Here is a 24973-nt window from a genome sequence, read left to right as displayed (position 1 = left end):
GTTAATTCCTTCCCGACATCAGCGTGTCACGGCTACCATTAGTGGACGTTCATGTCAAGAGGATAGTCTTTCTTTTAGTGTGACTTCACCTCACATGTAATTACCTGGATTTTTTTCCTTTTTTTCCCATTTCACTTAGACTATAAGAATACAAGTCTGAATCGTAAGTGGGTAAATTTTTCCTTAGCTGTATACCGTTCATAGGTTTCATCCCTACTCCCCCTGCATCGTAAGATGCTAGTGATCCAAGTAATAGGATAAACCCAAACACATACACATCATGTGTTAAGGACCCTTTAATTTACTATTTACAGCCCATATGCTTCTAAAAAGATTTTCACTTTGCACTAAGAGCTTAATTTGTCAATGTGTTATCTTCTATAATTTATATTATAAACATTGAAAAAGGAAAATACCCATCAAAGATGAATTTTTAGGCTTCTGTAAATGGGGACCTTCACAGTGCTGCCATTAAACCACACTTTGTGGACAAATGCTTTTATTAAGCCTAATTTCTGCTGGTGTGCCTTACTTTTATGATGGAATAATCCTGAAAAATTTCATATCAATTACTGGAGAATATACTGTGTTGGCCATAGACATCTAAAACACACATGTGGTTACTGAGCACTTGAATGTGGATAGTCTGAACTGAAATGTGCTCCAAGCATAGAATACACACTAGATCTCAAAGACTTAAAATGCAAAAGAAACCTAAAATATCTCATTAATTTTTTATATTGATTATTTGTTGAACTGACATTTTAGATATATTGGGTTAGATAAAATATATTGTTAAAAATTCATTCCAGCTGTTTCTTCTTCCTTTTTTACTGTGGCTAGTGGAAAATTTTAAACTACATATGTGACTATTATTAATTTCTATTTAACAGGACTGATCTATAGGGTTAAAGATCTTCTAACCCAGCCCCTTCATTTTAGAGATTAGAATTCAGAAAAGTAAGTGACTTGCTTTCTGTCACATAGTGTGCTAGTAGAGTAGTAAAGTTTGAGACCAGAAATTCCTCTCCAATCTGCAGACCAGTGCCCTTCTCGGTAACACCAGTTTTTTGTGATGCTGATATTTTCATTATAAGAGGAAATGTCTACCCTTCAGAATTCTTCATTCAATCCTTCAGTTAGAGCAAAGATTTTATAGTGAAAGTAAAATTTTCTTTTAGTTTGTTTTATAAGTTTGAGATTTTACTTATTAGTTTTTCTTAAAATGGTGGTAGTTTTCCCTATGAAAACCTTATAAACAGACACTTAGGGCATTGGAAATATTTTAAAAATAGATCCAGTAAATACCATACTAAAGTTTTCAATCTCATTGTACTGTTAGAATACAAAATGTCATAAGTTTCAAATCTTTATTGGGTATTCTCAAGTCACACTATCATGATAGCATATAACCTGGCAATGATGCTAGTAAAAGTAAGGCCTCCTGGCTATCTATTTCCTTGGTAAATTGCTAGGCAACTAGTTATTTTCTCTTGCTAAGCTTTAACACTGTCAGTGTTGGTATTGTGAGAACAGCCTTTATTTGAGCTAAAGAATTGCCCCTGTGTAGAAAAGTCATTCAGAGTTCAGTTTTTAAGAGCAGTATAGTGTTCTGTGGTGTACAAACTGTGACCTTAGACCAGTTATTTAATATCTCTGTGTCTCATTCTCCTTGTCTGTAAATTAGAGATAATACCACTTATCTGTAGGGTGGTTGTACAGATTTGAATGACATATATGTAAAGCATATATAGACGGCTTAATATTCCATAATATCTCATAGTATCAATTTTGTCTTAGTTCAAAGAAAAAACAAAAGAGCAACTATTTTCTCTTTAAAATATTTTTAGCCTCTTTCCTCCCTTTCTTTCCCAGAAATCCTCTACTATTGAAGTAAAAGTTCTTGGTCAAATCTGGTTATCTTATTTTCCATACAGAAATTCTTAATCATTATCTGAGCGCTATCACAATCCTTAATAATATTTTTATCTGGATATACTCTCATTATAAACATAATATCCATTAAAATATCACATTTATGAAATAAAATATAAGAAGATGAGACTATGTTAAAAAGCTCATCTAAATACTAGTATTATTTTTCCAGTTGCATCAAAAAGAATAAAGTACCCAGGAATAAATTTAATCAAGGAAGCATCATGTTCCCTGATTTCAAACTATACTACAAAGCTACAGTGGTCAAAATACTTTATGGACATAAAAACAGACACATAGCTCAGTGGAGCAGGACAGACAGCCCAGAAATAAACCCATGCCTATGTGGCCAGTTAATTTATGACAAAAGAGCCAAGATATACAATGGGGAAAGGACAGGCTCTTCAATAAGTGGCGCTGGGAAAATTGGACAGCCACATGTAAAAGAATGAAGTTTGACCACTGTCTTACATGAAACACAAAAAATCACCTCAAAATGGATAAATACTTGAATGTAAGACCTGAAACCATAAAACTTCTAAAAGAAAACACAGGTGGTAAGCTCCTTGACATTGGTCTTGGCAATGATTTTTTTGGATATGACACCAAAGCACAAGCGACAAAAGCAAAAATACACAAGTGGGACTATAACAAGCTTCTGCACAGCAAAGAAAACAATCAAAATGAAAAGACAACTTATGGCATGGGAGAAAATATTTGCAAACTATATATCTGATCAGGGGTTAATAACCAAAATATATACAGAATTTCTACAACTCAATAGCAACCCCCCCCCAAATCCCATTAAAAAAAGGCAGGAAAAAAGTAGTTTTAATTAAAAATAAGCAGAATAAAATAAAATAAAAATAAGCAGAATAGACATTTTTCCAAGAAGACCTACAGACTGCCAACAGATACATGAAAAGTTGCTCAACATCACTAATCATCAAGAAAATGTGTCCATCAATGGATAGATATATAAAGAAAATGTGTGGTTGGGGTGTGTGTGTGTGTGTGTATAATTCAGCTGTAAAAAATAATGAGATCTTGCCGTTTGTAAATGGACATTATGCTAAGTGAAATAAGTCAGAGAAAAACAAATGTCATATGATCTCACTTATATGTGGATTCTAAAAAAGAAAAAAATTAGGTTCTTTCAATTGGCTTTTCTAAGTCATGATGGAATTTTGATGATCTTTGGTTATGCTTTGGTAACTGTACCAGATACCGTATCATTGAATTGGATTTTAAAACTTGAAGTCTATTCAGAGTTAGATTATTGAAACAAAAAATTTTCGATAATAATTGTTCCCAGATTTTCAAATATTTTAAGTTGTAAGTATGGCATTTGAGTCACGTAAGTTTACTTTAAAGGGTTTTCACTTTTAAAAACTATTTGATCATATGTGCAGTCAAAATTCATTTCTTGCTCCCCTTCTTGCCCACCACCCATTCCATTTCTTCTCATTGCCTGCTGTTCCTTCCTTATAACACTTCCCAGTTTTTTTCCTCGGGTTTTGTCTGTACTATAATCCCAACCAAAGCAGCCCCATGTTTATTCTCCACTCTGTCTGCTGCCAAGCATTGTGCCAGACACACTATAGAGACTCAAATATTGTTTGAATAGATGAATGCGGTTGACCTTCTGCTTCCTAATTCATTTCTTTCCTCTGTATTATACTGCCTTAGCCATTTTTACAATTAGGATGCACATTTTTTAACTGCAAAAATGAAGGTCACTATTTATACCCATATGGCTGAACTTCTTAAAGCCATTTGGTATCTTCACATGTACTTACAAAATTCTTAAAATATTTGTAGTAGACAATCATCTTTTGATGTATTTGAGCCAATATGAATTAAGCCCGTGAGGAATTTTTTGACTTACTACTAAATGAGGAAAGGAATTCTTGAAAGTTTCAGATACCACTGGAAACTCTTTTGAGCCAATGATATGCCAGATAATATATCATTTTTTAAATGATAATTTTTAATATTTGTTAATATTAATTGACTCAATTCTTGAAGCCTCTTTCAACTAGTCATTTATTTTTCCACAGTAACATTAACTAAATTTAACAGACTCTGTTATGCTACCAAATGTATCAAAATACACCCTATGGTCAGTCTGCGTTTTGTTTGCCATCTCCATATAAAATGACATACAATTAATGTTTTCAAAAAGAGACAACATTTTAGCAATTTTTAATGCATTCCAGTGCATTTGGTAATGGGGCTGAAGTTACACAAATGTGTGGTTTTACTGCAGGAAGTCTCCAGTTCCTAACATCAACAGTTGGTCTGGTGTCTAAAATGTTCACAGTTTGGTTAATATGCTCAGTACCAAATGTATGACTTCCACCAAGGAAGATGGAGTCAAATGACACATCTGGTGGTCTCAAAATGACAATAGAGGATATGCTGAATCAAGCTTACTGTTACTGAAATGCTTGTTAGCAGTTATTTCTCTGAGCATTGTTAAGAGAAAGGGAGAAATTTGTAACATCTTGACAGGGAATAATGCACTTGGGTTTGGAAGCCAGGAAATCAGTATAAAAATTGTAATTGCCTCTTCTTTTATTCAGTCATCAAACTTAACAGAGAAAACAACTAGAAAGTCAAGTCTACTTTTAGAATTATTAGGTCAAGTATCAGTATTTCTGAAGGAAAGTTTTTTTCAAAAGCTATATATATTCTGGCAATTCTGTCATATTTTACTGCCAGCTTTATTAAAACTGCTTTCTCAGTTTGCAAAGATAATGATTTCTCTTGGTATTTGAAAAACTCTGTGTGTGAAATTCTTTTTTTATTATGTTAATCAACATATATGTGAAATTCTTAAAATGCTATTTATTAGTCTGTTATTTAAGTTATGATTAGATTTTATAACACTTGAATTTCTTAGGATAATACTGAATATAGTAGACTTAACTAACATTCTCAAATTTCATGATAGCTGGCAAGGAAAAAGAACTAACATTTACTGAGTACTTACTGTGTTTCAAGAACTGTATTAAGGAGCCCCTACCAGTGTTATTTCACTCATTTGTCATTCGTCACAACATCTTACTGAGTAGGCTAATTCCCATTTTACAGATGAGAAAATGGGGGCACATGAGGATTAAGTCACAAAGGTACAGAACCTAAGGTGACTTTTCTAAGACAGCATAGTTGGGGAGCCCTTAACCTGTACTTCATATTGTCATTTCCACATGTTCAGCATGGTTCACTGCAAAATCGTCCGTAGCGGTCAACACGGAGAAGTTCATCCAGAATAAAACTAAGGAGCGTGGCCAAGAGGAAGAAAACAAGCCCGAGACTGTAGTCCCAGTGGATGACTGGAGGTCTTGTGAAGGAAGGGTAGAGTTAATACAACTGCATTACTCAAGCCCATAACATTCAGTCATTCAGCAGCATTTATTGTCTGTTGTGTGCCAGGTATTCTGCTACGACACATACAGTTAACTGGACAGGGACTTTGCCTCATGGAGCTTACATTTTAGTAGGAGCAACAGACCAAAAACTAATCTATTTTTTTTTAAAGATTTTATTTATTTATTCGACAGAGATAGAGACAGCCAGCGAGAGAGGAACACAAGCAGGGGGAGTGGGAGAGGAAGAAGCAGGCTCATAGCAGAGGAGCCTGATGTGGGGCTCGATCCCATAACGCCGGGATCACGCCCTGAGCCGAAGGCAGACGCTTAACCGCTGTGCCACCCAGGCGCCCCCCAAAAACTAATCTAAAATAAAAATAGGCAAAGAGATTATTATGTCAGGCCATGGTAAGTATAGTGAAGGGTATAACCTATGGAGTGAGATAGAGAACAAGTCGGGGGGGGGATCGACTAAAAGGGTTGAGAGAGCTGGCATCTATGTGGAAATGAAATTTAGGATGAGACTTAAAGAATTAGCAAGATGTGCTGAGAGCGAAGCAAGGAGAGAACTGGGGAGCAAAGGCAGATTAGAATATGGTACCTTTTCACATTCAGATAGGAAAAGATTAAAAACCCTGACAAACACCAAGTTTTGGTGGTGCTGGGCAGTAAGTCCTCACACCCTGTGTAAGTCTAAACAACTGGAGAGCATTTTGGCAATATCTAATAAATACGAAAACAATTTTGTACATATACTCTAGAACAGTTATTCTTAAGTTTTAAAAACAATGTACCCCCTTACACATTTTTAAGACGTCATAAAAACTTTCTTTCTTGACTTTAATTGTTGCAAAGGATGGAATTTCCCACATACTACAAATATTGACATTTAAACATAAAACAATTACATCACTCTTTCAAATATATCCAGTGAAATTGAGATCCCGTAGCAATTTGGTACATGACATCACCCATTTAAAAAATACATGAACAAGCTCTTTAACAATCAGAAATTTCACATCATTCCTTTTTCTACCTGAACTCAGATTTCCATCCACTTCCCCCAAAGAATTTTATCCTTTATCTTGAAAGTCTTGTATTGATCCCTCTACCTTATTTCCTGGCAACGAAAAATATTGGTATAAATTATTTTTAAAAAGATATTTACTGTGACCCTAAGGCTAAGTGTTACAATATATCTTCTGAATTATTTTATTAGTATATAACCAAAACCATATATATTATAAATTTTTATAAATAGAATTTAAAAGTTGATTTTTTTTTTTTTTAAGAAAGGCATCTCTTGATGAGGTGGAACAGCTTGTTTTCTTTAATTACTTCATGCATCTGAAGAGGACTATTACTAGAATGAAGCTAACAGTAAAATGAAGAGAAGATAGGGCTGGCTGGGGGCTTACAAAGGTGTATTAGTGTTTTTTAAGTGCATTATATCGAGTAGAATCTGTGTAATATTCCTGTCAAATACATCTAAATGAATCTAATCATCTAAATCATCTAATTCATATAGACAGGTTACATGAAATTTAAAGTGAATATCGATTTATGATATTTAAAAATATGTGGGCAAAAGAACGAAAATATTTGAGTCTGATTAAGTGATTGAAGCTACATATTCAAGTAAAAGGAATATGCATCAGTCATAGTGTTTTTTATTTTCTCAATCTGTTGGAAGTAACGTTGAACTTTTCACCACTCTTCCACTTTTTGTCTCAACAGATTTGCCTACTCTGAATATTTTATATAAGTAGAATAATATGTGTTCTTTTGTGGTTTATTTCACTCAGCATAATATTTTCAAGGTTCATCTGTTTTGAGGCACATATCAATACTTCATTCCTTTTTACTCCATTAATTGTTGGATATTAGTCCATTATGTGAATATACAACATTTTGTTCATCTGTTCATCAGGTGATGGACATTTGGGTTGTTTCTACCTTTTGGCTATTGTGAATAATGCTGCTATAAACATTCATGTACAATTATTTTTTTGAATACCTGTTTTTAATTTTTCTTAGTATATACCTATGAGTGAGTTAGGTATTGCTGGGTCTTTATAATTAATAAGTCTCTGTTGAACTGTTTGAGAAACTGGCCATTTTCTGCACCATCTTAGTGGTGCACCATCTTACATTCCCACTAGCAGTAGGTAATGAATCCAGTTTCTCCACATCCAAGCCAGCAGTTGTTATTATCTGATTTTTTTTATTATACCCATCCTCAGGGGTACAGAGAATCTCACTGTGGATATCTTGTGGTTTTGATTTGCATTTTCTTCATGACTAATGATGTCAAGCACCTTTTCATATGCCTACTGACCATTCATATGTCTACTTTGGAGAAATGTCTATTCACATCTTTTGCCTATTCTTCAAATGGGTTGTCCTTTTATTGTTGAGTTTTAAAAGTTTTTTTTTAATATATTCTAGATGCAAGTCCCTTATTAGATATTTGATTTGCAAATATCTTCTCCTATTTTGCTGGTGGTGTTTTCATGTTTGGCATAGTATCTGTTGAAGCGTAGAAGTTTGTAATTCTGATAAGGTCTAATCTATCTACTTTTTTTCCTCTTATTACTTGTGCTTTGGTGTCATATCTAAGAAACTATTGCCAAATTTGAGGCCATGAAGATGTATCTCTGTATTTTCTTATAAGAGTTAAATAGTTTAGCTCATTTCAGACTTTGATCCATTTTAAATTTACTTTGTATATAGTGTCGTGTAACGGTCCAATTTCCTTCTGTACATTACTGTCCAGTTGTCCTAGCACTATTTGTTAAAAAAACTGTTCTTTCCTCCATTGAATGGTCTTGGCACTTTGTCAAAAATCAGTTGACCATAAAAAAGTAGGAAGATGGTGCAATAGGAGGATCCTGAGCTCACTTCATCCCATAGACACACTGAAACAACAGCTACACCTGTACAACTAACTCTGAAAATGACCTGAAGATTGGTGGAAAAGACTTTGCACAGCTAGTCATAGAGAAAAGACTGCATCAACAAGGGTAGGAGGGGTAGAGACATGGTTGGGAGAAATTGATATTAATACAATAATAGTAGGGGACTCTAACACCCCATTTACATCAATGAATACATCATTCAGAGAGAATATAAGGGAACAGTGGCTTTGAATGACACCTTAAATCAGATGGACCTAACAGATGTATACAGAACATTCCCTCCAAACACAGCAGAATACATGTTCTTTTCAAGTGCCCATGTTACATTATTTAGGATAGATCACATGTCAGCCCACAAAACAAGTCTCAATAAATTTAAAAAGACTGAAATATTATCAAGCATCTCTTCCACCCACAATGGTTGAAACTAGAAATCAATTATAAGAAAACTGGAAAAAAATACAAACACATGCAGGTATAAACAACATAGTACTAAACAACCAGTGGATCGATGAAAAGATCAAAGAGAAAATCAAAAAACACATGCAGACAAATGAAAATGAAAGTACAAAGATCCAGAATCTTTGGGATGAAGCAAAAGCAGGGTTAAGAGGGAAGTTTATTGCAACACAGGTCTATCTCAAGAAATAAGAAAAATCTCAAGTGAATAATCTAACCTTACAACTGACGGAACTAGAAAAAGAAGAACAAACAAAGCCCAAAGCTAGTAGAAGAAAGGAAAAAATAAAGATTAGCCTAGAAATGAATGAAATAGAGACTTAAACAATAGAAAAGATCAGTCAAACCAAGAGATGGTTCTTTAAATAGATCCACAAAATTGATAAACCTTTAGCCAGTCTCATCAAGAAAAAAGGACTCAAATAAAATCAGAAATGAAGGAGGAAAAGTAACAACTGATATCACAGAAATACAAATGATTATGAGTGAATGTTATGAAAAAATTACATGCCAACAAATTGGACAACCTAGAAGAAATGGAGAAATTCCGAGGAACACACAATCTTCCAAAACCGAATCAGGAAGAAATAGAAAATCTGAACAGACAGATTACTAGTAATGACATTGAATCAGTAATCAGAAAACTCCCAACAAAAATCCAAGACCAGATAGCTTCACAGGGGAATTCTACCAAATATCTAAAGAAGAGTTAATACCTGTTCTTCTCAAACTATTACAAAAAATAGAAGAGGAAGGAAAGCTTCCAAATTCATTTCTGTGAGGTATACATGATACCATATATAGAAAACCCTAAAGACTCCACCAAAACACTATTAGAACTGATACCAAACCAAAGACACTATAAAACAAAGAAAATTACAGGCCAGTATCTTTGATGAACATAAAAGTGAAAATCCTCAATAAAATATTAGCAAATGAAATTCAACAATATGTCAAAAAGATCATTCACCACAGTCAAGTGGAATTTATTCCAGGGATGCAAGGGTGGTTCAATATGTGCAAATCAATCATAATGATACACCATATTACCAAGGGGAAAGTAAAAACTATATGATCATTTCAATAGATGCAGAAAAAGCATTTGATAAAATACAACATCCACTGATGATTAAAAACTCTCAACAAAATGAGTTTATAGTAAATATACCTCAACATAAGAAAGGTTATTTATGACAGACCCAGAGCTAACATCATACTCAGTGGTGAAAACTGGGAGCTTTTCCTCTAAGATCAGGAACAAAGCAAGAATGTCCACTTTTGCCACTTTTATTCAACATAGTACTGGAAGTCCTAGCTACAGCAGTCAGCCAAGAAAAGGGAAAAAAGGCATCTGAATTGGTAAGGAAGAAGTGAAATATTCACTATTTGCAGATGACATGATACCATATATAGAAAACCCTAAAGACTCCACCAAAACACTATTAGAACTGATAAGTGAATTCAGTAAAGTTGCAGGATACAAAATATACAAAAATCAGTTACATTTCTATACACTAATAATGAAGTAGCAGAAAGAGAAATTAGGAAAACAATCCTATGTACAATTGCACCAAAAGGAATAAAATACCTAGGAATAAATTTAGCCGAAGAAGTGAAAGATCTGTACTCTGAAAACTGTAAGACATTGATGAAAGAAATTGAAAATGATACACACAAATGGAAGGTTGTCACGGATTGGAAGAATTATTATTGTTAAAATGCCCATACCATCCAAAGCGATCTATAGATTCAGTGCAATCCCTATTAAAATACCAGTAGCGGTTGGTACAGCCACTTTGAAAAACAGTGTGGAGATCCCTTAAAAAGTTAAAAATAGAGCTACCCTCTGATCCAGCAATTGCACTACTGGGTATTTACCCCAAAGATACAAAGTGAAGAGAAGGGCCATATGCACCCCAATGTTCATAGCAGCATTGTCCACAATAGCTAAATTGTGGAAGGAGCCGAGATGCCCTTCAACAGACAAATGGATTAAGAAGATGTGGTCCATATATACAATGGACTATTAGCCATCAGAAAGAACGATTACCCAACATTTGCAGCAACATGGACGGGACTGGAGGAGATTATGCAAAATAAGTCAAGCAGAGAAAGACAATTATATGGTTTCACTCATTTATGGAACATAAGAAATAGCAGGGAGATCGGTAGGAGAAGGAAGGGAAGAACGAAGGTGGGGGTAAACAGAAGGGGGAATGAACCACGAGAGACTATGGACTCTGGGAAACAAACTGAGGGCTTCAGAGGGGAGGGGGGTGAGGGATTGGGATAGGCTGGTGATGGGTATTAAGGAGGGCACGTATTGCATGGAGCACTGGGTGTTATAGACAATGAATCATGGAACACTGCAGCAAAAACTAAGGATGTACTGGATGGTGACATAACATAATAAAAAATTATAAAAAAAACATAAATAAATAAATAAAATACCAGTAGCATTTTTCACAGATCTAGAACAAATAATCCTAAAATTTGTATGGAACTGCAAAAGACCCCAAATAGCCAAAGCAGTCTTGAGAAAGAAGAATAAAGTTGGAGGTATAATTCCAGATTTCAAGATTTACTATAAAGCTATAGTAATCAAAACAGTATGGTACTGACACAACAACATACACATAGATCAATGGACCAGAATAGAGCCCAGAAATAAACCAGTGCATATGTGGTCAACTGATCTATAACAAAGGAGGCAAGAATATACAATGGGGAAAATACAGTCCCTTCAATAAATGGTCTGGGAAAACTAGACAATTATATGCAAAGGAATGAAACCTCACCACGTTCTTACACCATACATAAATGTTGTGATGCGCAATGGGCGTTACGTGCAACTAATGAATCGTTGAACACTGCTTCAAAAACTAACTGAACATAATAAAAAAACTCAAAATGGATTAAAGACTTAAATGTGAGACCTGAAACCGTAAAACTCCTAAAGGAAAACATAGGTGGTAATCTCTTGGATATCTGCCTCAACATATTTATGGATAGGTCTCCTCAGGCAGTGGAAACAAAAGCAAAAATAAACTATTGGAACTACACCAAAATGAAAAGCTTTTACACAGCAAAGGAAACCATCAACAAAACAAAAAGGCAACCTAGTGAATGGGAGAAAATATTTGCAAATGATATAATCTGACAAAGGTCTAAAACCAAAATATATAAAGAACTTCATAACACCACCAAAAAACAAGCACTTGATTAAAAAGTGGGCAGAGGAAGGGTGCCTGAGTAGCTCAGTCAGTTAAGCATTGGACTCTTGATTTAGGCTCAGGTCATGATCTCAGGGTCCTGTTCTCATGGTCCTGAGGTCAAGCTCTGTGGTGGCTCCATGGGGGAACCTACTTAAGATTCTCTCTCTCCCTCTGCCCCCCCCCCAGCCCATATGTGCTCTCGTGCTTGCTTGCTCGCTCTCTCTCCAAAAAAAAAAAAAAAAAAAAAAGGACCTGAATAGATGTTTTTCTACTGAAGACATACAGATAGCTCACAAACACATGAAAAGATGTAATCACTAATCATCAGGGAAATGCAAATCAAAACCACAATAAGCTATCACCTGACCCCTGTCAGAATGGCTAGAATCAAAAAGACCAGAAATAACAGGTGTTGGTGAGGATGTGGAGAAAAAGAAACTCTTGTGCACTGTTGGTGGGAATGTAAATTAGTGCAGCCATTATGGAAAACAGTATGGAGTTTCCTCAAAAAATTAATAATAGAGTTATCATATGATCCAGTAATTGCACTATTGGGTATTTTACCCAAATAAAGTGAAAAGGCTAATTTGAAAAGATACATGCACCCCTATGTTTATTGCAGCATTATTTACAATAGCCAAGATATGGAAACAACCTAAGTGTGCGTCAATAGAATGGATAAAGATGTTGGGCGTGTGTGTGTGTGTGAGAGAGAGAGAGAGAAAGAATGAAATCTTGCCATTTGCAACAACGTGGATGAACCTAGAGGGTATTATGCTAAGTGAAATTAATCAGAAAAATACCATATGATTTCCCTCATATGTGGAATCTAAACAAAACAAACAAAAATACTCTTTTTTTGTCTTGAACTGATTTTCACATTTAAAATGTCTTTATCACATTGCTAAGAATTCTTTTGTTGTTTTAGTTTTTACTTTAATTCCAGTTAGTTAACATACAGTGTTAAATTAGTTACAGGTGTTCGATATAGTGATTCAACAATTCCATACATCACCCTGTGCTCATCACGACAAGTGCCCTCCTTAATCCCCATCAACCTGTTTCACTCATACTCCCAACCCACCTGCCTCCTCTGGTAACCATCAGTTTGTTTTCTGTAGTTAAAGAGTCTCTTGGTTTCTCTTTCTCCCTCTCTCCCTCCCTTTCCCTTTGCTCAAAAACAGACAGACTCTTATGTACAAGAAACACACTGGTGGTTGCCAGAAGGGAGGTGAGTGGGGGGGTGGGCGAATAGAGATTAAGAGGTGAAAATTTCCAGTTATAAAATAAGTCATAGAGATGAAAAGTACAACATAGGGAATACAGCAATAATACTGTGTAATATTGTAATAATAATAATGTGACAGATGGTGACTACACTTATTGTCGTAAGCATGGAATAATGTTGAGAATTGTTGAATCACTATGTTGTACAGCTGAAACTAATATAACATTGTGTGTCAATTATACTTGAATAAAAAATAAAACTTAGGCATCTATAAAAGTAGTTCATCATAGACACGTATGTTTATTTCTGGACTTGTAATTCTATTCCAGTGATATGTATCTGTCCTTATGCCATTACCACACTATGTTAATTACTGTTGCTTTGTAGTAAGTTTTGAAATCAGAAAATGTGAGCCCTCCAGTGTTGTTCTGTAATGTTATTTAAGGATTATTTTGGCAGTTCTGGGTATTTGGGAATTCCATATGAATTTTAGGGCCAGCTTGTCAATTTCTATAAAGAAATCAGCTGGGACTCTGATAGGAATTGCATTGATTCTATATATGAATTTGAAGACTACTGCCATCTTAATAATATCATATTCTGACTCATGAACATAGGATGTTTTTCCATTTAGATTTTTAAAAAATTTCAGCCATGTTTTGTAGTTTTCAGAGTATAAGTTTTAAATTTATTTCTAAATATTTTATTGTTTGATGCTACTGTAAATGAATTGTTTTCTTAATTTCATTTTTGGATTATTTATTGCACATGTATTGAAATACAACTGTATATTGATCTTGTATCCTCCAACCTTGAACTTACTAGTTCTAACAGTATTTTAGTGGATTTCTTAGATTTTTCTATATGCAAGTTCATGTCATTTACATATAGAGATAACATCCAGATTAGAAAGGAAATAAAACTGCCTATTATTTATTTTTAAAATCTGTTAGTGATTAACTGCCTAATTGCTCTGGCTAGAACATCTAATAATATGTTCAACAGAACAGAATAATATGTTCATCAGGCAAAAGTGGACATCCCTGTCTTGTTCCTAATCTTAGGGGGAAAGCATCTAGTCTTTCATTGTGAAAAATGACGTTTGTTTGAAGATGTCTTTTAATCAGGTTGAGAAAGTTCGCTTCAGTTCCTAGTTGTGTGAGTGTTTTTATCATGGAAGTGTACTCGATTTTTTAAAAAATTTTTTTCTGAGCCTATTTAGATGATCATATAGTTTTGTTATTCAATTGATGTGGTAAATTACATTAATCAATTTTCCCTAAACTCAGGTAAACCATATTAGTGGACAGTACAAAGCTCATGCTACCAAAAAAGCATAATATTTTACATATATTTACATGTATAGGTCTCTTTTCAAAAACAAATTAATTTTTTGATCTATGAGAAAGGAAACTGAAGGAAAAGCATAAATTGAGTAAATTTTTATGCAAGTGAAAGTATTTTTGTTTTCCTCTGTGATTACCTGCTCAGAATTTTAAAATTATTTTGAAACTTGTGATTTGCTTTACTTTTTGTAGTTGGTGATCCAGATTTTTCTATATAGCTTTTCAAGCAATCAGCGTAAAATTTTTATTTTGAACTGCATCACTTTAATCAATTTTTGTTTAGGTTTTAGTTCAAAGCAATTAAACAAATAGGAAGTAAAAAAACACACAAGGCCTTTTAAAAATTAACTGTATGCTTTGAGCATGAAAGCACTACTTTCATTTGTGCTACTCTGGGCATAAATAGTGATGATGTACTTCCCCTTTTTTTCGACATTTACAGGTCCACCCAGAAATTTGCAACTATATTGAGTCCCGGAAATGTTCTCATTCTCTTTTCTTGCCTGTGATATAATCTCTTAACATAGTTGGTTCAAGAATCATGTTAAGTCGATCCAGATCATGTATTTGAGCCTTTTAAAGGCAAAGTATCTTCTCTATTTCCTGAGAACAGACTGTAGCCTAGGTCCCAGCACCAAGTGCCATTAGGCTAGGGAATGTGGGCAGTTGCATCCCGTCCATTCTTGTCGCTGGACAGTGGGCCACAGAGGGCTTGTCTCAGGAAGTGTCATCACTATGTGGTCACTTTACTTTTTTAAATTTAACTAGAATATATTTGGTTAAGGTAAAAAGGTTACTTTAGAAATATATTATTCAGGCATCACAACACTGCTTTTTAGGGATTAAAAATGTCTAAATAGTCTGTAATTTCAGGGTGTCTACAATCCACATAGAATTAGCTGGATATAAAAATGACAACATGCAATGTTTTCCCTTGTCTTTGGTTTTTGTTTAAAAAAAAAAAGTTATCGGGGCGCCTGGGTGGCACAGCGGTTAAGTGTCTGCCTTCAGCTCAGGGCGTGATCCCGGCGTTATGGGATCGAGCCCCACATCAGGCTCTTCCGCTATGAGCCTGCTTCTTCCTCTCCCACTCCCCCTGCTTGTGTTCCCTCTCTCACTGGCTGTCTCTATCTCTGTCAAATAAATAAATAAAATCTTTAAAAAAAAAAAAAGTTATCTTCCACCTTACATGTGCTTTTCTTTGTTTAGAGAGAAAAAGAAAGTAGGATTATTGGAAAAATATTCCATAACTCTTTCTGAAGGAGAAAATACTTTTGAAACAATTTGAAAAAATCTTTAGAAACAGTGCACTTACAAGTTATGAAGCGAAGTTTCCTTAGACGGTGTCAGGTTTGCGGGGCAGCATAGAATAGTGAATCAGAGTACAATCCCAGAGTTAGACTCAATTCTTTGGGTTTCAGTATTCCCCACCTGTTAAAAGTGGTATGTACATCATAAATAAAAAATTAAATAGGAGAACACAGGTAAAGAACTTAGAGCAGTGACTGGCAAGTCAGTGCCCATTTACCTATTAACCGATGTCTGCGGCAATAGACGTAGGTACACTGTTACAACCTTAAGACTGACTTAAAATAAAGCTGATAGAATTAGAATTAGTAATACTAATATAATTTACTTATTAGTATATATCAAAGCTCATCATCTAAATCCTAACTTCCACTCTCACGGGTAGACCATAAATTAGTTTCTTTAATGAATTTACATTATCAACTCACCTACAAAGTAGGCATGGGAGAAAAAACAGAAGCTCTATTGGACTCTTGAGTATAGCTTCCATACATTTAAGAACACTTTTGGAAATTATAAGCATTGGTTTTTAAGCCATTTTGGCAGTTGATGCCATAGCAATTATTTCTAGAAGACTAAAAGAAGATCTGCACTAAGTTCTGAAAATCAACTACCTGGAAATACCTGACCTTTGAAAACTAGTGCTCAGATTACCAAGGACCATCATGTAAATGGCTGGGTGCCAGAGAGTTAACTGCTGCTGCTGCTTCCTTCCATGAGGCCTTTCTCTTCCCTAGTTCAGCCATCATGAACACCACACTGACCTATGGTGAAGTCACTGGTTGGCCAAAAGGCACCTAGGTGAGCCTCTTCCTTCTCCTATCCCATCTTCCATTTCTGTCAGGAGGTTAATTATGTTTACACTTTGACTTCTGATAACCAGTCATTCCCACCTCCAATGAATTATTTTTTTGTCCTACACATGCATCTTTCTTAATTTCTTTCTTTTTACCAGATTTTACTACTTATCTGCTTTGTCACCTTGCTATTTATGGGATTGAAGCAAAAAATCTTGAATACATCTCTCCAGACTTCCTAGAGCTATTTCTAATGAAAATACCTGACAATGCACCTAGGCCAGCAGTCTTGAAAGTACTCCAAAGTACCTTCCAGATTCTCTACCAAAGTTCAGCTCCTACAACTATATTTGCTTTTTTTAAGCACTGACAGTCAAGACAATTTTAAAACGTTTAACCTGGCTTGTTGTTATTCTGATTTTAATATTAATAATTTCCCTACATGTATTTATTGCAAATATATAGGATTTCATCTCTATTGTGGACTCATTGGCCTGAGAAAATACATTCTGAGTTCTTAATAATTGTAACAGTAGTTTTTTAGGCCATAACTTGATAGAAGATTGGCACCTACATATATTTTTTTTTCTTTTTTACTCCAAAGTGTTCGTTTTTTATCATAATGAAGAGCAGTGTTAGGTATTCTTCCATGGTAGGAGTCCTTTTCGTAATCTTTGGAGTATCGTTCTAAGTTTCTTCTCAAGATACATAACTATCAATTGATACTTTGTTTCTATAGTTATTATTTATATTAATTTAAGTGCTATTTCATTAAGAATTTTTACTAGTGCAGAAGATTTGGAGTCTAAGTCTACTTGGAATTATGGTACTTTACAGCTGGATCACTGTTTCATATTCTCAGATGAATTAATTGAAACACAGCAAGCTTAAATGATTTGTGTAAGGTCACATGGTATAGATGGAGACAGTTGTCATTGTGACTTGGATCTGGTGCTCTTTCTAAGCCTTGCAGCTTAATTTTCAACTTGAAGTACAAGTAACAGTATATAATCTGATAATTAACTTCTTTTTCCCTATAAACTTAGGAATTCTGAAAAAGGATGTCCCTAAGAATTGATTCTATACTAAGCAATTATTCTTCCGTTCACCTAAAAGCACTTTTCAAGCACAAGTGTGTATTTTTGTTACTTTGTTGAGGCATTTAAAATTTTAAATTAAAAATTAAGATACGTGAATTTGAAATTTTCCTGTAAATTTGGGCATGATTGTGGCTTCTCATTTTTTTAATCGATTCTTAGCATTATTCACTCTGTATTTTGTTGGGTATACTTTCCCCAAAAGCAGGTAATAACATCTCATACCCTTAAAATAACACACAAAAGAATTACAGTATAGAGTTCCAGAGTGGGTGGAAGGTCTTAGAGATTATGGTGCTGCTTCAAACAGGACTGAAATACCATCAATTACACTCAAATTTTAATCCATAAAATATTAAGTTGGCAAGGCTTACTTTAATTATGATTTTTAAAGCTAAGCAAAGGGTGTGTTATAAAAAGGTACATACAAATTTATTATACCTTTAAAAATCATAATTCAAAATAAGCAGGAAACATATTTTGTTTCCCTCACTTCAGGCTCTTGCTAACTTTTCTCCATGTACGTAAATACTCTGTATTCCTATATTCATTGAATCCTGACAGTCCTTTTAGAATTATTTCCTGATTTCCTACCTTGTTGATTGTACACTAGTTTAAAAATACTGTGCTACAATAGCCAAAAGGTAGAAACAACCCAAATGTCTATTAACAGCTGAATGGATAAACAAAATATGCTATATACATACATACAATAGAATATTATTTAGCTGCAGAAAGGAATGAAATTCTGATACATGATACAGCATACATGGTCTCCAAAACCATTATGCTAAGTGAAAGAAGCCAGTCACTACAGGATAACATTGCCGGATTCCATTTATAGGCGGGACCTAGATAGGCAAACTGATAGAAAGTATAATAGATAGAGGTTACCAAGGACTGGGGGAAGGGAGGAACGGAGAATTGTTTAATTGGTACAGAGTCTCTGCTTGGGATGATGGAAAAGTTCTAGAGACAGACAGTGGTAGTATCTAAACACCACGGTGAATGTACTTCATGCCACCGAATTATACACTTGAAAATGGTTAAGACAGTAAATTTTACACTGAATATATTTTACCACAATAAAAAAATATTATCCTGAGCTAGCCATAAAATAAAATAATAGCACTGTCCTTTGGTATACACCATGAAGGGACCATGCCTCTTGCCATTCCGAGTAGCCCCTTTTATTCTCACACTGGGGTGGAGAAAACACAGCTGTATTTACTTTTCCATCCCCATCTTCTATTTTGAAATACAACCTTTTTTTGCAAATGAGAGCCAAGGTCAAGTGACACAGCTCTCTACTCACCATTTTAGTTTGCCAAACATTGTTTTTCTAGCAGAGTGCTGGGTTAGGTGCAGCAAGTGTGCGTAATGCTACCACTCGTATGCCCTCAGAGTGGAATTTAATTAGCCTACCTTCATAGTTTCTGTACTCCATTTGGTATGATGCATTTCCCTTCACTTTCATCTCTATATGAAAATGTGTAGTTGTGTATTCACTACTATAGTATTTCCAAGTGTGTGGCCTATCCACACATCAAATTCAGATTACAGAGAAGATAAGGTTTTTCCTATCCAATATTTTCCCATTTCTTAAAGATTTTTTGTTTGTTTCCTGAGATTAGAAAGATGTATATATGCAAGGTGAACATGAGGTCCTATTGATAATTGTTTTTGAATTCTGGCTATGGACATGGCAATTCTGTGTACATACTATAAAGTATATATTTATGTCTTCATATAATATAAACTGACAAAATACAAACTTTTCAGTGCAAATTAAGAGCAGCAGAACAGATTAGCTGTCTTCAAACAACCTTAACATGACATAATTGCATTTTTACTGTTTATAATAACATCTAAATGTTTGTTCTTAAAAATACATGTTATACTTAGGTTATGAATTTGTTAAATGTTCATTCCATCAAATCACATGCCCAAAAAACCCCAGCAAGCAGCTATTACTTAATATCTTTAGACTTACTTTTTTATATCCCACTACTATAGTATGCTCTTTATTTCTATTCAATCAATATCATATATGTTATGTCTATTTATCTAATTATATAAAAAGTATAATAAAATATTTGTTTTCTTACAATCTTTAAAAATAGAAAGTATTCCATTTCCTTATTGTCTGTGCAGGCAGTTGAAGTGATTTACTGTTTTACAAAATGAAAATCCTTCATTGGAGTGAAATTAATATTTAGTGTGCTGAGATGTACAAGATCATTTTTCATTGTTTTTCTTTTGAAATTATCTGGAAAAAACATGACCTTGTTGCATTGCGTTCTAAAGGAGTTGAATAGATATTTAAAATAAATAAAGCTATATAAATGGGAAGTAGAATCCAGTGCGACTAATAAGGGATATCAAATTCATCAGACCTGTGGTATACATAATAATAAGCTTAAAGAATTCATGTACAGAAGGCTAAGCCATTGTGTAGCCGTGGCTGTGATCAGATGCTATCGTTTTTAAGTTATTACATATTATATCCAGCTTACCATATTAACCAAGTAACAAGATGCTTAGTTGCACCGATCCTTTGAACTCTATTTCTGTAGTGGCACAATCTATACTTTTGGACCTTCATTCTCTACTCCAGATGACACTTGTCCATAGAGAAATTGCTAAGTCCATAAAACAAACAAACCAAACCCAGACAAGTTAAATTATTTCCCTTGACGATGGTCTTTACATTGAAGGGGGAGCATTGGATTGTAAATCAGGAGACCCAGACTACACATGTCTGCCAATTAGTAGTGATGTGACTGTAGATAGTCATTAAACTTTGAGCCTCAGAAGATGAGAACTGAAACAGTAGCTTCCCTATCAAATTTAACAGGTTGTGAGGCTCAAATGAAACAAAGTATGTGAAACTACTTCAAAAACTGTATAAAGCACTAATGTCATTTTCCTAAGCTTGTGATTAAAACTTTTCTTACCCCACCAATTTAACTGAATTAGGAAATTGATAAAATCATGCCAGTAAATTGTTTCATAAATTTTGTTTGTTACAGTTTTAATTCTGAGATCATTTAACATCTGCACGACTCTGTTTTTGTTTGTTTGGTGTGGCTAATATGCCTCTCATTTTGGTATAAATGGAAGACGTGTGGGAAGTAGAAATTGGTGGTGTCATAATGTCCTAATAAAGGGCACTCCTTTTCCTCATCTGCATCCTGGACCAATGGAGAAATAAGACTAAAGAGCCAGCAGACAGAAAAACAAAATGCCCCCCTTTTGACTAATAACAGCCTAGGCTGAAGGAGGCAGCTTCATGTAGTAGCAGAAATGCACTTGCACGCTCCCAGTAACCCATATGTAGACCTGTGGGGAAAGTTTAAGTCAGCACAACAGACATTCTTAACTCTGGTAACTTGTCTCCCCCGGTCCAAGTAGAGAGCAAGAAAGAGACTTTCTCCAGGCTTCAGGACCTTGGACGGTTTAGTGTCCTTCATCTAGAAACATGGACCCTTGGCCATCGTCCACCAACTGGTAGCTCAGTCTGCTTCCTTGGGGAGGACTAGGGGGTATGGCAGACAGCCAAGGTGCCTAGAGAAAAATCCCTTTTTATGGAAACCAGAAGAGAAAGAGAGAGGTTTTCTCTATAACAGAGGTGAACAGAAATTAAATAAGTGGAATTTACCTACCCATCCCCTCTCCTATTTAGCTCTCATCTCTGAGGCTTTCCTCCCCTTAGAGTGCTTACGTAGTCCTGCCACCCTGTTGCTGGTCCTGTTCCCCACACCGCTGCCCCAAGGCATAGGCTCCACTGCAGCCCCTTTAGACTATACCAGAAAAACTGGTTCCTGGGAGAGGAGAGCTGCGTAAGGCAGGTTGATGCTATAGACTGAATGTGTTCCCCCGAAATTCATATGTTGAAGCCTGATCCCCAATGTGAGGGTATTAGGAGGTGGGGCTTTTGAGGGGTGATTAGGTCATGAGGGTGGAGCCCTCATGGATGAGATTTGTGCCCTCGGAAAAGAGGTCCCAGAGAAAGCCCTGGCCGCCTCTGCCATGTGATGTTTTAGGGAAAAGAGGGCTGTCTACGAACCAGGAGCAGGCCCTCAGCAGACACGGAATCTGCCAACACCTTGATCTTGGACTTTTCAGCCTTCAGGACTGTGAGAAATATTTTGTTGTTTTTAAGCCCACCCAGTCTATAATATTTTGTTACAGCAGCCAGAACAGACTAAGACGGTTGATTGGGGCGAATTTGGAGTTGATGAGGTTAGCTTCTCCTCTCTCTCTGTGAAAGGTGGATCTATGATTTAAAGAAAAAAAAAAAAGTTGCCACAGTCTCGTCTACATTGTACAGAACCTTATTGAACTTCTGTTTGGAGACACATTTGTGAAGTTCATTTGGCAAGTCAAGAACAATCCATCTCATTCTTTAGGAAACTAACTAGTTTTAAGTTCTATCTGTAATTAATACCATCCATGGTTCACCATGTAGGTGATAATGCAGTGGGTAAAATCTTGTTAGAAAAGAAAAACAGGTGTGGAAATCCAGCTTGACATAATAATTCCTGGCTTATTCTGAATAAATCTGAATGTAAAGTTCATAAGGAAACTGAAATTAGTCATTCAGTAAACATGTAGTGATCACCTATTATGAGTGGCATTGCTCCGATTGCCAGGGAAATGGAGATGAAAGCTATTGTCCCTGGCTTTGAGCGGCCCACGGTTTTATGAGAGTGACCGAGAATTCTAGTCCAGTATGATTTGTGCGGTGAGAGAGGTATGCACATACTGTTATGGGAATACACAGTAGGCACTTGGCCCAGGTTTGAGGAGTTACTTGGGGAGTTCTTTCTGAAAGAATCCTGGAGTGCATCCTGAAGGGCAAATTGAAATAGGCAAGATGAAGGAAGAAGGGGAAGAGAGAAAGATGTCCTCATTAAGGCAGAAGTAATCAAATGAGCCAAAGTTCAGAGCTAAAGGGAGAGCTTGGCATGTTTGTTTGGATAATGGTGAATAGCTTGGTATGGATGAAGACGTTAGGGAATAGTAATAAAAGAAATCAGAGGGGTAAGCAAGGCCAGATCATACCTTCTGTGCTACAACATGGGGTGTGTGTTTTTGTGCAAAGGCATTGAGAAGCATTAAGCAAGGAAGAGCATGTGTTAGATACGACCAGCGAGAGGGAAAATGTAGTATAGGGGGAGTAAGGCCCTATGCAGGACACTCGTGCAGCATTCATGACACAAGGCTGTAGTGGCTTGCATTAAGAGAACTGATAGTGGGATTGATGAGAAATGATGAAACTTGGGGAGACATTAAAAACCTCAATCAGTAGGATTCAAGCATTTACTGGATGGAGGAAGTGACCGGGAGAGAGAAATCAAAGATAATTCAGGCTTCTGTGTTTGGCAATCATTATATAAAAAATATACAAAAAAAGAGCATTGCGTTGTCTAGAGCTGGGCAGCACTTTGAGAGTCAGGTTCAGAACATACGGAGTTTAATATTCCAAAAGGAAAGAAAAGGTATAATAGGAGTTGAACATGTGGGTCAGGAGCCCTAAGTAGAAGTGTGGGTTCAAGATGGGTGTGGCAGTGTGTGTGTGTGTGTGTGTGTGTGTACGCACTCGCATGCGGGTACACACATGCATGCATCTCCGTATTTACCTACTTTCGGGGAGTGGAGTGACAGGGAAGTAGGAACCATGGATATGGATAAGCTCCTCCAAGGAAGTGTGTTGAGGAAAAATAAAGGAACAGAAGTGAAACCCTGGAGAATATCATTTCAGAAATAGACAAAAGAAAAATCAGCTAGACAGACAGAGGCAACACTAAGAAGTGGCACAGAAGCCAGAAAATAAAAACTCAAAGGGTCACCAGTCTTAAGTGCTACAAAGGAGTCATATAAGGTTAGCAATTCAGAACGTCTTCTCAGTTTAGCACAGTGTGATTGTTAGTAACCTTGGACAAAGCAGTGTCGGCACAGGGGCAGAGATAGAAGGCAGATTGCAGTGGGTGAGGAGTGAAACAGACAGCGAGTGTCAACAATCATCTCGGCCTGGTTGTGAAAAAAAGGAGAAAGATAGTGTGGGCGTTCAGTGGGTAAGACGCCAGTGGGTGTGAAAGACGTCAGCAGAATTTTCTGTAAATGGTGAATTAACTTTATAAGAGATCAGTAGTTGGGAGCCACGTCCTAATGGATGAAGCCACGTCCTTGAAGAGTAGAGACGGGATGGATGTGGAGTGCCAGGGAGAGATTTGCTTTGGGTAGGAAGAGGGCAACTTGCCTGTGGTGGCAGGAGGGAAGCGTGGAGGGGTACAGATGCAGAGAATTCTTTTGGGCACGGTAAGTAGAAGAGATCCTTGCCTGATGATTCCTGTTTCCTCTGCAGAGTGGGATGCTAGCCCACCGGCTGGCAGCGAGGAGCCAGGTGGTGATGTAGGGCGAGAGGAGAGCAGGGGTGAAACGTGTGCTGGCAAGAATGAGGGGGAAGGCCTACAGGAAAATAACAAGATTCCTGGATAGCTTAAGGTCAGAGATGACGAACTTCTATAAACTAACTTTTTTAAAAATATTTTTAAAAAATCACAAGAATAGCCTTTTTTATTTCCCAAACCATTATTAAACAGGATCCCATGCTGAACATACTATTTCTTGCTGGTTCCTTTCCTAAAATGCTTCTCTTTCCTCTTTCCACTGCTCCCCCACTCTAGTTGGCTGTACAGAAGATTTTCCGGCTTCAGTGAAGCCACTTTTCCAAGAATGCATGGAACAGATTACAGAAGCAAGTGCCAGCCTGCTTACTTCCCCCTCTTCACTTGCATACGTTCAGCTGGAGTTCTGAAAAGAGGAAGTCAGGAGAACTTTTTTTATTTTTTTATTTTTTATTTTTTTTAAAAGATGGAAGAAGCAGGAAGCACAGGCAGGTGGAAATACTGAGGGGGGGGGAAAGAAAAGGGAACAAATACTGAAAAAAAAAAAATCATGAGCCAAGTTGTAAGTTGAAATGATGTCAGAAATCAGAAAGGAAAGGGAGCAAAGAAAATACCTACTTTCTAACCTGGCCTCTGAGTTTGCTACTTAAATACACGGCGTCCTCAGACTGGGAGGCCAGGCCATATGGGAAACAGGCATGCAGTGAATTCAGCTTTCTCTCCCGCCTAATTTATGTGTATCGGTGGTCAGGTGTTCCGGGCTTTTGTTTGTTTCTTCGGCCTAACCCGTCGATGTAAAAAATCAAGTCTGGGGTGCCTAGAATATCTCAGAAATAAGGGGACCGATTCAAGCGCCACAAGTGAGCACTTGTGTGTGCAGGTG

At 36.1% G+C, this 24973-nt stretch overlaps 1 protein-coding gene and 1 long non-coding RNA gene across 2 annotated transcripts in view; one reads left to right on the top strand and one right to left on the bottom strand.

Moving 5' to 3' along the window:
- LOC103658811 overlaps positions 1 to 24973 on the bottom strand; it is a 175781-nt gene that overhangs the window by 29264 nt on the left and 121544 nt on the right. Inside the window, exon 2 of the long non-coding RNA XR_005838593.1 lies at positions 15791 to 15906. This is a non-coding gene — a long non-coding RNA (uncharacterized LOC103658811). The remainder of the gene's footprint in view (positions 1 to 15790; positions 15907 to 24973) is intronic.
- The window catches only part of UMAD1 (UBAP1-MVB12-associated (UMA) domain containing 1), a 215707-nt gene that overhangs the window by 183453 nt on the left and 7281 nt on the right, over positions 1 to 24973 (top strand). The window lies entirely within an intron of this gene.

This window comes from Ursus maritimus, unplaced genomic scaffold (genome assembly GCF_017311325.1).
Source record: "Ursus maritimus isolate PB19 unplaced genomic scaffold, ASM1731132v1 scaffold_3, whole genome shotgun sequence".
Classification (NCBI taxonomy): domain Eukaryota; kingdom Metazoa; phylum Chordata; class Mammalia; order Carnivora; family Ursidae; genus Ursus; species Ursus maritimus.
The sequence above is the reverse complement of the archived record's forward strand: the minus strand, read 5'-3'. Positions and strand labels throughout refer to the sequence as shown.